General features: G+C 42.9%; 1 protein-coding gene across 5 annotated transcripts in view; it reads right to left on the reverse strand.

Annotated features, from left to right (window-relative positions):
* Window positions 1-14,121, reverse strand: part of strbp (spermatid perinuclear RNA binding protein) — a 75,842-nt gene extending 61,721 nt beyond the window's left edge. Inside the window, exon 1 of one of the 5 annotated variants that reach the window (XM_034603198.1) lies at window positions 11,881-12,150. The gene's annotated coding sequence lies outside the window, so the exon portion shown is untranslated. Of the gene's footprint in view, window positions 1-11,880; window positions 12,154-14,043 lie in introns of those variants that run through there. The other 4 variants (XM_034603195.1, XM_034603194.1, XM_034603197.1 and 1 more) reach the window with 4 other exon arrangements.
* Between the last annotated feature and the right edge of the window lie 470 nt (window positions 14,122-14,591).

Raw genomic sequence — 14,591 nt, forward strand, 5'->3', positions numbered from 1 at the left:
CTGGCTGACTAGGGGCAACAGAAATAGCCTGAGCTGACTGTGGCATATGTAAAGCTCTGCTGCAGTCCAACAGGGCTCCATGTTTTTGCATCTACAGTAAATCACCCTACACCACTCTGCGTACTGGGGCGTACATGTGATGGTGACAGGGGTGGCACAGGGTGTTGGAACATTTACATCCGTGTGGAAGAGACGAAGTGAAATATGTAACAGTATTTACTTGGTTCTCTCCCGTTTTTAATGGTTGCAGTGGTACACTGCAGTCTTTTTAACGCAGGGCCCAAACACTAAATTTAGTGTGTCCAATTGAAACATAAAACACAGTATTATCCTTGTCATCTGGGGGCCTTTAACTGCAGAAACACTGCACTACAGTGTTTCTGCAGCAGAACTTTGACAGCAAACAGCCACTCAGGGTCACTGAGAGAAAGCATTATATAGTGAGGCTTCTGTGAGCCTTCTATGGGTTTGTGTGAGTGTAAGTGGAAAACTGAAAAATATTAGATTGTGTGTGAGCTGAGGTCATGACATTATATAGAAGAGATACTACAAAAAATCAAATACAGCTCAGGTTTTTAACATAAACACAAAAGACACAGAAAGTAGTAAGTCTATGTGTCTCTTTTCTTGCAATTAAATTATTAAATGTATTGTTAGTGTCTCCATGATAATTTTAATTCGCCCATGTGTATCTACATGGTTTTAAGCAGCAACCGTTGCAAGCTGTTGTATGTTTCTGACCGAAAACAATGCTGTGCGTTGTTCTGAATCCACTAACAATAAAAAAGGTTTAAAGTCCATAAGCATTAAAACAATAAAGCCATTTTACAACTGAGCAGGAGGCTAGCAGAGTCAAAAGCCGTTTTCTTTAGTGAAGCTTTGCTCTCTAAAAAAACATTGTAATACGCCTGACTGAACCACATTCTACGCTCTCTCATACAGACCTGTGAGTGAGCATTTACCTGAAAGAACTCTGCATTAGACGCAGATAAGAGAACAGCCGAGACATAATCCACAGATAAAGTCTGACTAGAGGAAAATGTTATTCAGAAGTGCTGAAGTGACCACATTTGAAATTGGTTTGAAATTAGGTTTATATTACACAGGAGGGACTGTGGTTAAACCTCATGAGGAAAGGGAACACGGATGTCCTATTTATCATATTTGTAACAACAGTTATTCTGTTTGCACCTGTGTGTGGTGTATCTACACACAAACACAAAATACACACAACAAAACAAAGCAGTAAATGCATTTCAAACTGTTGGCTGCTGCATAACTACACTCGACATAATGCAGCTAATACAGTGGCAAACATGAAATCATGACTATAAGCTGCACTCTAAGGTGACAGTAGATCTGGCACTGTACCAATAGTATGCCAGTGAAGACCAGTGAAGTGCTGACATCACCATAAAGCAGACGCCACAGTACAAGCTGCAGGTAGTAATACTCTTCACTGTTCTATAGTATTTGAGGAATATTAACCTATGGAAGCCTATGGAATAAAAAACTTTGTCCTGCTTGTTTCCATCATCTGTCCATCATCCCAATATGCCAGACGCAGACAAAATTGGGTCTAAACTGGGAGCTAAAATCCTGATCTGGAAAAAAGGCTGTTGAAAACCCCCGCCTGTGTCCGTGCTGATCTCTTCTTCATGCACATTTAATTTAATTTAGAAAATAACTCGCCCCTCAACTTAACTAGTTGTTTGGGTCGGTCCATTACACTCTGCAGTAACACGCCTTGCTCTTTGGCATCCTGTAACAGACAGGTCTCAGAGGAGATGATCCCCCCCCCCCCGCCTGATGGGCGCACAGCTCTGCCGGGGAAGGGAAGTAGTTCAGACTACCCATTTCCACACTTTGTATTTTTGCTTCTGGCCCCTGACATATCCTGAAAGTCATTCGCTGCTTCTCTCTTTGTGGTCTGCACCCTCTTGTCATCATTCAGCTACTTATCGCAAAAGAGACAAAATAAAACCTGGCATGGATTACCAATTAGCATCGACCTGCATCGTTGCCCCAACCTCTTCCTTATTTATAGTAAACCAGGTTGGAATTTCACCATCTCCTCAACACAAAACATAATTTGAACGTTAAGGCGTTAATATTTAATGGTAAGTTTGTGTTGAGTTTCTGTTGTGTGGACGCTCCGCTAAATCCATTTAAAGTAGGAACTCAATGACATTAAAGACAACAATAGTGGATGCAGAGGATACATCTGAAATATACATTTTCCAATAAGATCCTTAATGCGGACACTTTAATATCAAAATCTCTGAGTGTATAAGAGATTTAGAATAACAGTTGCAGGCTCTGTGGGGTGGACAGCTCACAGATGCACCACAACAAACCATTAGTTACATACTGTAAATTTGAATTCAAAACATGTAATGCTTTATTCAACCTTAAGCATAACCACATTGTTGATGAGGAACTTATTCCAGCATGTTTCTCACCTGTATTTAGTAGCTATAAATAAATCATTGCCACACAAGATACAGGGAGAAGAACTCACAAATGCTTACAACTACAGTTACCATGGCACATAAAGTAGAGGTTGAGAAAGATGTGTGTACTAAACTCTAAATGGTGTAGAGAAAAGAGTGTAGAGTGTGCAGCAGGGAGAGGCAGACAAAAAAAATGCCAATAACATACACATATACACATATTAATAACTGCCTGGCTTTAATAACAAAAAAATCTTGTTTGCCGAGCAGACAATCATTACCCACTTCTGAAGTTCAGCACCACGGAAAGCAAACATCTCTAACGAAATATAAAATACAGCGAACTTCTCTGGAGTTCAACAGATCTGAGCAAAACAAAAACAAAAACGCATCATTGTAAACGGACTCACCAGCAGCTACTGTCGCTGTAGACAATCCACATGTGGATCAAACAATGTTACATGTTTCAAAAATATATGGTACCTCACACGATACCATGACATCATATCACGATCAGTCTGCTCACAGAATACAATCATTCAGATGAAACCATGTGGAGAGGAGAGTTTTCTCTGCTGTGGAACAAGTTACCTCACAGAATCCGACAGCCTCAATATTTAGGTTCAGACGACTGACTTATAACAATGTCTAGGGGCGTAAGTCACAATCACGTTCCCAACACACGCTCGTTTAGAATGCAGAACCAAATCTTATTATGTCTGTTTAGCAGCTTGACTCTGACTGCTCTTTTAAGATATAATCATATTGATAATAACAATATAAAGTCCCCCCCCCCCCCCCCCCGTGCTTTATCAGACCTCATTTTTTAATCACTCATAACAGAGCCTGGCTGCTTGTTCCACAGGCTGAACTGAAATCTGTCAGAGCTGCCTGCAAGAAGAGCTCACACCACAAGATCTTGACAAGACATCAGCGCAGTGTGGCTGAGTGTATGGGGCTGGAAACTGAGAGGGATGTAAGCGGCCCTGCTGGGAAAGACTCTTCAGCCTTCTTGAGGTGTCGTGTCTCTTACTCAATGAGTCATTTGTGAAGGAAGGTGCCCACTTGATAACCACAATGTCAGGCCCACACTCACTCAGCCTGAAAGCTGAGAAGAATAACTAGTGTAAGAGGTTCCTGTGACTGATGGTGCTGTAGAGACTCACGCTTGTTTGCTATGGTGCTCATCGGTTTTACGGTGCTTTCAAACCTGCCTTGTTGAGACAACGGTCTAGACTCTAGACCAACGGAAAAAAATGTAGTCCAACCAAAAGAGGTGATCTCGGTCTGGATCAAAATAAATCATGGTTCGGTTCAGTGCAGTGTGAAAACACTATATTTGGATAGTTTGGATTTCTAATCACCTTGACGATATAATATTTAAATGACGAAGACGTTCATTTTGCCGGAAGTAATACCATATATATATTACAGTGGCAATTGTCTCCATTCTAACAGAAAGACTACTTTTTTCAATGCACAAAAATGTTGTGAATACACTCCAACATCAGACACACAGCCGTCAACAAACCAATCAGTGTCAAGTATAGGTAGATGCAGCCAGGACGTATGTATGTCAGAAAAAAGTCTTTAATCTGCTCTCAAATGTAAACAAAGTAACAAATACATGAACCTTGGTCCGGACCACAGTCTGAACTTTCAGGTGTGCAAACGCCCTCATTTCTTAGTTATGAATTCTCACTAATCCAAGCTCAACATCACTTACATGTTTCAGCCAAGTCCGTTTCAGAGGCACAATCTGCATGTTCTAGCCAGCATGGAGGCTTTTCTGTGTTTTTCTGAGGGTTTTTTTGTGCTGGCAAGAGAGAGTGTTTGGAGAGAGCTGTTTGGGAACTGCTGGGTTGTAGCTCTAATGAGATGGGGATGAAAAGCCAGTGTGTTGGATCAGCATAACATTTCTGTATTCCAATATAAGGTAGAGTCCACAGTGGCATGGGTATAGCTCACACATCAAATAGAGAGCACATTGCAGTGCTCTTAAATTACTACATATATACAGAGCTCTGTTTCTCAATATTATCACAAGTACAAGCCGCATGCTATAAGCTAGCAACCAAGACCGTTTAGACCAAACAGGCAGTGAGATGGCCTATTGATTCAAAAACAAATATGCAGATGCACACATGCAAAGACAATTTTGCATACACATCTGTTGCTCTACGATCCTTCCTTTACCTTTCACAACTATAAGCACACAAACAGACACGCACAGACATAGGCAGCTGCCTGAGTGGTGGCTCCGCATACGCAAGTCAGGCTGACACTGATGTGTGTGCTGGAGTGAGACGATGATGTGGCTCCAGAAGAACTGTGGTGAAGCTTCCCTGCAAGTGCCGCGTTTCTCTTACGTTGGCGTGTGTGTGTGTGTGTGTGTGTGTGTGTGTGTGTGTGTGTGTGTGTGTGTGTGTGTGTGTGTGTGTGTGTGTGTGTGTGTGTGTGTGTGTGTGTGTGTGTGTGTGTGTGTGTGTGTGTGTGTGTGTGTGTGTGTCACAGCGTGCTGCTCTGTTGCACACTCTGCTTTTTATCCCCATCCTCCCAGCAAGAACAACAAGCACGGGTGGATACGCCTCGGTAGCTTTGAGACATACGACACAAGTACAGTATATGTGTGTATTCATTACAGTGGTATCTCTATGAAGTTGCACACATACTCATACCGATCTTACGAGCACTTTACAATAAAGACTTAATTCCATATATAACAACAATAAAATCGTTACTATTTTGTTATTTCATCTCACAGTTTTAAGCCTTGAAAAAGAAGTGAGGTATATGTAACTGTAAATCCACCACATTATACAATATGATTATTTCAATGACATGCAGCGCTCAAGAGATATTCTTTCTGTTTTAACAGTGATCCTGGGGAGCGTTGTGTGCAGAGGGGAGAGACCACAATCCCATAAATCCTACTTTACTAGATGAACGTCCTAATCAGATAAAGAAATCCGAGAACACACACACACACACCACACACACATACACACGCTCACAAAACATCTCTCTGATAATCTCCATTACCAATTACGGGGTGATATGCCACAGCTTAACATTAAAGCAGCAATTAATCTGCTAACACCGGTCAGTGGGTCATCGTAGTAGGAGAGCAAATATTGCTTGCAGGCACATATATGCACAGACTAAGCAAAAGCATCATGGGAGATAGTTTTTTAATAGCTTTTAAGTGCAGTATATTTTTATCTTATTTCTCCGGAGATGCAATGCTGCTTTTCAATTATTAACATGTGTTGTCTGAGTTGCCAAAACTGTGGTGCGGGACTCAAAAGGAATCCCTAGACTTTATCTTATAGATCCTTATCAAAGCAGAACAAATGCATGTTATAGATTGCTCTATTGTAGATGGTATTTTACGTGGTTTTAAAATTGCAAGGTTGGAAGATGCTAATGTTGCTGCTGCTGCTGCTGTTTTCTGGTATTTGTTATTCAGGTCAGGTTGAGTGAGTAATCAGGTATGATGTGTTTCAGCATGTCTCTATATCACACGCTGACAGATCGCAGCCTATATGGGTTGTGTGTCACAGAAAAAGAAATTCTGACTGGCAATTTTTTTTTAGCTTTCTGTTTTTTATAGACATAGTGAAGAGAGAGGAAATGGGATGACAGAGAAGAAAGATAGTAAATGGTCCGGCCAAGCAAGATTGGAAGCAGGGATCTGTTTCTCAAGTCGTATGAGGACTATGTGGATTGCACCCTAAACATTCAGCGGCAGGGTCACCCCTGACTGGTCATTTTTTTCCCTTTTATAATCCTCAGCTTTGCCTTTCTGCCTGCCATCAATCCATCAATATTTTGCACAGGCGGATTGAGCTGGATTATAGTTTTTCAAGGCACAGACATCAAACATAAATAGACAATACAAACCTACAACTAGAGCTGGAATTGTGTTTGATATTTATTAACAAAGAGCGAAGCCAACTGGCCTTCATCTGCTCGGCCTGATGTATTAATACGAGATGTCTGGAGAAACCAAACAAAGACAGATGAAGCTCATAAACACCCTGTTTTACATTGTGATGAACAAGCAGCCTTCAATTTGTATGAACTGCTGAATCATTTATGTTATATGTTAGTTCTAAAAACATGATTTGAGTCTGTTAATCATTTATTCTATAGAGCAGATTTATAGACCTGTGTGTGTGTGTGTGTGTGTCTGTTCGAGGAAGAGAGGTGACACTCCATGAGCCATAGTTGAGTGATAGAGCAGATGGGCCTCTCATATCTGTCAAACTGAATTCATTCACTCCTTCTGTGCCTCCACATGAATGTGTGTTAGTGCATGTTATAATATTTCTGAAGCCAGATAAATCCACATTCTGATCATGGTGCTGATAATATATGGACTTTGAAGGTGCAGTGATACTTAATCTACGAATGTGAACAGCTTCATCTTTTTTAAGATCTTTAAGGGAAAAGAAAGCAAAAAGGCCTTTTTGAATGAAGATGAATAGTTTAACACTGAAAGACAAATGGCTTTACTGTCACACGTTATATAACTGAATCCTTTTATACAACCTTCATTCATTTCTGTCCTTCTTTGCATCGATAAAAAACACATTTCTCCTTAGAAATAAAATGTGTGTGAATAAGAGCAGTACGTGGTGTCTGCAAGGATAAAAACTGAAAGTCAACAAATCTGGATATGAATAATTGGTTTGTTGAATCTTTGGATCTGTCTGTGCCACTGTGCCACTTCTTAATCCCAGTCTTCTTTCCTGTCGGTTAGCACCACCTCGGTCTCCAATATTCCGGTCTTTTTCTGCTGTATGTTCACTGTCTCGCCTTGTGCTTAAATATTAAATATGTAGTTTTATCAGCCTATTAAAATGAATCATAATTAGTGTAGAAATAGCTGCAGTGGTACTGCTGACTACAGAACACACCAATGCACTGAAAAGGCACATTCTTCACTCTTCTCACCTTCATGCTCGTCACTATATTGTTCCTGGTAAATTTATCATCATCATATCGGCAAATGAAATTAAAGATACAGATACAGACAGTGGACTTCTGCATGCTTGTCTCTATGAATATTGTATGTCCTTCACACAATGATATTTTGTGTTGTCAAGAAGTCGAGATAAATGTGGCTCAGATTTTCTACATTAGGTTTGTTATGTGTATATGCTCGTGCAGGACTCTGTGTGACATTCATCAGATCATTTACGGCTTTCTGATTTTTACTGTTAAGCAAAATTAAGATGATTGTTTTTCTGGATTCTGTGTGAACCCACATTAAGAGGTTTACGATGCCATCTGGAGCATTTCCCTTGTAATAAAAAGTGTCAATATTTGATTTTCAAATGCCTGCGTAGAGCAAAGATGATAAAAACCCTGCAGCATGTCATTTTCTCTGCACTGGCCTGACTAATTCAATAGATTCTATGAAAAACATCGTATCATAGATTGAACAGCTTTGTGTAAACTCTGGCTCTACATTAATTTTATGATTGACCCTTTATATTAAACCAAATGAGTGGAAAATATTTTCCCATCTGTGTCTGTGTGCAATAATTTTCACTCAGATGCTACAAAGATATAGATTACTCCGTAAAGATTTCATTACTGATCAATTCTAAATGCATCAACCCTCCTAATAAAATTGCTGCAGCTTAAATAAGTATATCTCTTGACAAAGTTACAAAAGAACTTTCGGGGCTACCTGCATAAGTGAGATTTAAAGGACAGGGTTTACTTTAAATCTTATTTTTGAAATATCCACGTCCTTGAGGAAATTAACTCATCATACACACTTCATTCAGAAATTACAGCGCTATTGTCTTTTTGACTTGAGAATGCAAGCCATTCTTCAAGAGCTCACTATTATTTCAGTCAGTTCCCTAATGCATCTTATGATGAAGGCTGCCTTTGTTTAACGCAGCCACAAGAAGCCAAAGTTCAAGTTAACAGCAACTCTGCAGGGACCAAACCCTGCGGAGTTCAGCTCAGGTTCAGTGTTTGTGTGGACTGGAGTGGTACAAGCTGTGGTGCAGGAAACCTTACATGGCCATCTCTCACACTCACTGCCTCTGTCACTGTCGGTCCCCCCTTTTTCTCTCCCCCCCTTCTCTCTCATCTCTTGTCTCTGTCTCTTTCCTGGATTCCACACTGAGGTGAAAGGAAACAGGAACGGCTGCAGAGGCTGTTTTCACCGCGAAGAATCACTCTTCCTCTTGTGATGCAAGCACACACACACACACACACACACACACACACACACACACACACACACACACACACACACACACACACACACACACACACACACACACACACACACACACACACACACACACACACACACACACACACACACACACACACACACACACACACACACACAAACAGCAGTATTCCTGTTTCGATGCCTTTGTTCCGTAGCCAGTTTGGAAGATGTTTCCTCAAACATGTTTGTATGAAAAGCCATTCTCGTTTCTGCAGTTGGAATGAAGGGGGTGAGTGTGTTTGCATGTTTGCGTCTGTGTGTGTCTGCGTGCGCGCGTGCATGCGTGTGTGCGCGCGCACGCGTGTGTGTGGCAAACAGCACAGTTGAAAATGAGATATGGTCATCTGAATGGATCTGAGTCAGCAGACTGCAGATGGCTCCTTAAATATTGCCAAGTGGAGGAATAATCAAAACAGTGGTGCACTCTCCTGCTCTCTGCCCTTTGTTCAGTCTCTCCTGCACCACAGCACCACTGGGACTCTCAACTCCCTGTTGTGCTTACTGGGACCTTGGCAGCCGGCTGCTATATCAGCCAATTATGACAGCTTTTACTAAACCATCCAGCCAATTGGATTAAGGCTACATTTCCTTGCCAGATGAGACTCCAAATGTGCTGCTGTGTGCTAGAATATGAGAAGTGGTGGGCAGACTCCTGTTTCGCTGATAGGCACTGGGCACCAGAATACACACACGCTGCAGAAGCAGTGGCTGGAGAGAGAGACATCCCAAGACTGCTACTGTGCGTCGCCGCTGACTGAGTGTGTGTTACTGAGATTTTAAACAGTTTAAAGCAAGAACAGAACATGAAGTAAAACAGAACCCAGGCAGACCAGGAACCATGATGGTGCTCCAGGGGCAGATAAAACAGACACACACACACACTCGTTAAACATTATTTTGCGATTTTTTTCCTCTTCAGAACTGAGAATCCATGGATGATGGGTGTTGTATACTTTACAGATTGCACAACCCGTTGAGACAGGCTAAATAAACAAAGCTGAACTGGAAATAAACGAAGAAATGTAATTTGGCTAAGTGTGGAGAAGATCTCAACAATTTATCAGAACAATTTAACATAAATCTGTGATGTTTCTGGTTGTGGCAGTGATTCTACGTTGTTATTACACTGAGTCTGTGTTAGAGCGTGTTTGTCTTTCTCCTGCATGTTCCCTGTACCTCGTCTGTCTTTAATCTGGGTACCTGGGCCCAAAGAAGTTCCATTAGTGTAATTTCCAATCCCCTGAAGCAATTGAAACTGACTGGAGGTGCTTCAATCTCCTGTTTGCTATTAGTGGGAGCAAAAAAAACTAAATATAGAGCAGTAAAACGCCCTACTTTAAATGGAAGCGATCCTGTAATTCTGGTCGGATAGGTCTAATTAGCATCAGATTACCAGATAGATAACCAAATAATGCACAATGACAAGGGATAAAAACTGTCATGCAAAAAAAGACACGCACATGTAGGTGAGGATGCAAATCAATAAGACAAAAGAAACCAGAAAAACAGTTAAAACCCCCGTCCACACATGAATAAGGAGAAAAGAGGAGAGACAACTAAACTACATGATAAAAATAAATCATAAAACGGAAACAGCCAAAACAAATGTGCAAATGTAATTTGCCAAGATAAATGAAGACAGAAATAAACAATAATAAATCCTATGAGACGACAATGCCTTGAGAAGAAAAACAGAAATACAGAAAAGGACAAGGACAGAGTGTGTTTTGTGATCGTACAAACAGCATCTCACTCGCTCTCCCTCCTTCTCATCCTCTTATTTTGTCGATATTGATAGAGAGTTCATTGCCAAGTCAGCGCTTAAGAGAAAGAGTCTGGGTAAGTGCTCATGGGGGCCTGAAGCATACACACTCAAATGTAGAGTACAGATTCACACACAAACACACACACACACATACATACACACTTTCTCTTTGCTCAATGTCATCCACTCATAAGATATTTTTCCATCACAATCCATTGCGAGAAGACGCTCAAATAAATAAGCAATATGCTTCCAAACCAAGGATGTAATAACACATGTCCAGTTCAGCAGCACAAGAGGAGCATTGTGTGGCCTCAACAAGCCGCAGCTTAAAGAAGTCTGTGTTAAATCAATTCTACCCAGTTGGGTGAGGTTTATAAGGGCAGGGCACACTGACACAAAGACACCCTACATTTCTAACCAACCGGGGCAGGTGTGGCTCAAGTGTCAGACACTTTGAAACACATAAACAGGGTGGAGCGGACATAAATAACCAAAAGGCAACAGGCCGGGGGGGGGGACCACCAGGCATAAAGCCCCCATACAGGGGACCACAGCAGAGGGCAGACACACTTCAATTAGCCCGTCAGTCAAAACAGAAAACCAGAAACCCACCATTCTGCCGCTTCAGCATCAAGATCACACATGATACCGAGCAGGCGGGCGTGAAGGGACCTTTGCACACCGAGGGGCTGGTCGTGACCGTTGTGACCTCTCGGCTGGGAAGCGGGTGTTTCTGGGGTTTCGCCGTGCCTCGTGTTGAGGTATGTCAACGAGCCGGTTCAGCAGGAAGAGAGAGAGAGAGAGAGAGGAGCCGCGTTTCCTCTGTCATTCACACGGATCACACGCACGGTGCAGAAACAAAAGGCACGCGCGCTGAATGCAGAGGGAGCGAGGATGAAAACTGCTTTAAAACACAGGCTCGTGAGGGGGGGGGACAAGGGGGGAAATGCCTGATCAATTAAAAAATACCTTCGCTTGTAAGTGATCATTTAACGTGGCTTTGAATGTGTGAGATTCTGAGGGGGATAATCAGGCTTTAACAATAGAGCTCAGTGGGCTGATGGTATCTCACAGTCCCAACGCGGAAGTGGGTTACCAGACACCTGCTATGAAAGATGAGATAAAGATGAGTGTGGTCTCCTCGTGTCGTTCCTCTCGGGTTATTTCAGTTTACCACCGACACACACTCCGTAAACAAGCGCCTGGTAAACCGGGAGGAAAGTGGACGTTTACTCACGTGTTAAAGTTCCTTATTTTACTTTATTTAAAAGCGAAAGCAAAGACGCGAAGAAAGAGGGAACTAACACGTTAAACTTCTGCCTCTGCGTGTTGTCTCTCTGCGTGGAAACACAAGGAACAAACCAACAGTTTAAATGAAACATGAACAGACTTACAGTGTTGGGTGGTTAAATGTCCGCCAGAGAAAACAAATCCATCCACACGACGGAACAAAAAATCCGACAGGAGCCGGTGTGGGAGCTGTCACCGCCGCGCGAGCTGCAGTCACAGACTGTAGGTGCCTTGACAACCGGGACAGCGGAGCGCGAGGAGCGCGAGACGGTTCAGAGCAGGGAGCGCGCGAGGAGCCGCCTACTGGTCTGCACGGGACATGAGAGAGAGAGAGAGAGAGAGAGAGAGAGAGAGAGAGAGAGAGAGAGAGAGAGAGAGAGAGAGAGAGAGAGAGCTAGAGAGAGAGGGAGGAGGTGGAGAGAGAAAGAGGGAGAGAGAGAGAGAGGGAGGGGTGGAGAGAGAAATAGTGAGAGAGGGGGGGGTGGAGAGAAGGGAGAGAGGGGAGAGAGAGTCAGAGACTCATCGAGAGAGAGAGAGAGAGAGAGAGAGAGAGAGAGAGAGAGAGAGAGAGAGAGAGTCATAGAGAGAGAAAAAGAGAGGGAGAGAGGGAGAGAGAGACAGTCAGAGAGTCATAGAGAGAGAAAAAGGGGGGGGGAGAGCGAGTGCATGCGCAGACGGGGTCGGTTCCTTCTGGAGGAGTGGGGCTGTAATAAGGCAGAAACCCACTGGAGGGGAAATAATCATCTTGATTCAAATTTTATTTTTTTACATTTATGCGTTTTTGAATTTCATTCATCTCAATCAATCAATCCAATTTTATTTGTATTGCCCATTTTCACAAATGTTTACAAAAGTTCTATAGTTCCATGTGGAGCCTATGACACTATTGAACTGCCACATATGTTGTTGTAAAATGTATACTTTGATATAGTTGTTCCCTCAGGGAGACATGCGACAGCCGCTCTTGCACACACACAGGACAACGTTATAGAGACAGCAGCGTCTCGCTCGTGATTTATTATGTGTAATGGTGAAAAGTGAAGCCAAAATGTCTCGATCGCCACCTGGTGGCCGGCTGCAGTATGGCGCCTAAACCTCAAAGGTCGACGTAGGCCTCAAAGACGGTTTCTATCATTTTAGGTAGTTCTTGTTTATGTTTCTGATAAGTTAAACATCACGATTGGTCGAGCATGTGAATCAGTGAGATCTTGCTGCTGCTGAATCTCGTGCAGACTCTGGTTCCAAATGCAGCATATGGCAGCGCTAATAACCGGGATATTTTGGCCTCAAAATTTTGATGGTGGGAGGAAGAAGTGGAGACACGTTGACCATCTTTACTTACAGTCAATGGTAGTAACTGGTTTTAATGATATCAATATTGTGGTCTATTACAAACAGTGATTAATTATTGTAAGTATTGTAATCTATAAAAACATATCGTCATTTATTAGTTGATCGTATCTGAATCTACAGTCCAACTTGTAAATAAATAAATGTAGTGGAATAATGGTATTCCACTACATTTAACCCTAACCCACTCTGGAGTATTTCCCTCCGGAGTGGATTACAAGTACCTCAGTTTTCTTCTACTTTACATTCAACCGCTGTTTTCAATCTCCATTTTCTTATTGTAATAGTTTTAACACAATCAAACATGCAGTTAAATAAGATGCCACAGGCTACATTTAATTGCTTTAATGAGGGTTAGAGGGAGCCCGGTCTAACCTACATCCTCACCGTGACTTCTCCATCCAAGAGAAGCAGACAGCCCTTATAAATAATTCAGCAATAAAAGCTTCTTGCCTGTGCTCGGCTGCAGGCTGCATGCAGCACCAAAAAGAAGAAGACCCCCACCTCCCTCCCCTCCCCTCCCCTCATCACACCATCAATCCACGCGGGCGTCACCAATTCAGACAAATCTCCAAGCAGAATAAAGTTCAATCAACATTCCTGTGTCGCAAACGGCCGGTGAGCGAAACCAGCCGAGGGATTACACGAGGCTTCTGTCAACTATCAATAGCCGAGAGACGAGGGGGGGTAGGGAAGGAGGAGCGGGTGAGTTTCACTGCGCACCAGCAGCCACCAGAGCCCGTGATGCTGCTCCGTCCTGTCCGGAGGAGAGCAGGGGACCACCCGCACGAGACGATGCGTTTTCACCCCAGAGCCCCGCACGTCCCCCGCATGTCCCCCCGCACACTGTCCGGACACAGCACGGACAGAAAGAAAAGAAAGAGACGGGAAAAAGAGGAGACGCATCAGCATCTTACCTGAGCTCTGCTGCCGTCCCTCAGTGTCTGAACCGCCGATCTGTCCGAGCTGCTCACCGCTCAACGGGAATTCAGGCGACGGGGTTTGTTCACGTGGTCACGCTCGGTGATTCTAATTGGTGGAGCAGCTCGAGCCTCACGCTCCCGCTCGCACCTGTGCGGTGGGGCAGGTGCGGGAGGGGAGGAGTGTGTGTGTGTGTGTGCGTGTGTGTGTGTGTGTGTGTGTGTGTATTTGTGTGTGTGTCTTATACGTGTTATATGTGTTGTACAGTGTGTGTGTCTGTTTGTAAGGATGAGAAAGAGAGAGAGTGTGTGTGTGTGTGTGTTTGTGTTTGTGTTATATAGGTTATATGTGTTGTACTGTGTGTGTGTGTGGGTTTGTGTTTTATGGAATATATGCGTTGTGTGTGTGTGTTATATGGGTTTAATGTGTTTAACAGATTGTGTGTGTGTTGGTGTTATATGGGTTATTAGTGTTGTACTGTGTGTGCATGTGTGTGTGTGTGTGTTTGGGTTAAATGGGTTATATGTGTTGTACAGTGTGTGTG

The sequence above is a fragment of the Hippoglossus hippoglossus genome, chromosome 12 (assembly GCF_009819705.1).
Source record: "Hippoglossus hippoglossus isolate fHipHip1 chromosome 12, fHipHip1.pri, whole genome shotgun sequence".
Taxonomy (NCBI): domain Eukaryota; kingdom Metazoa; phylum Chordata; class Actinopteri; order Pleuronectiformes; family Pleuronectidae; genus Hippoglossus; species Hippoglossus hippoglossus.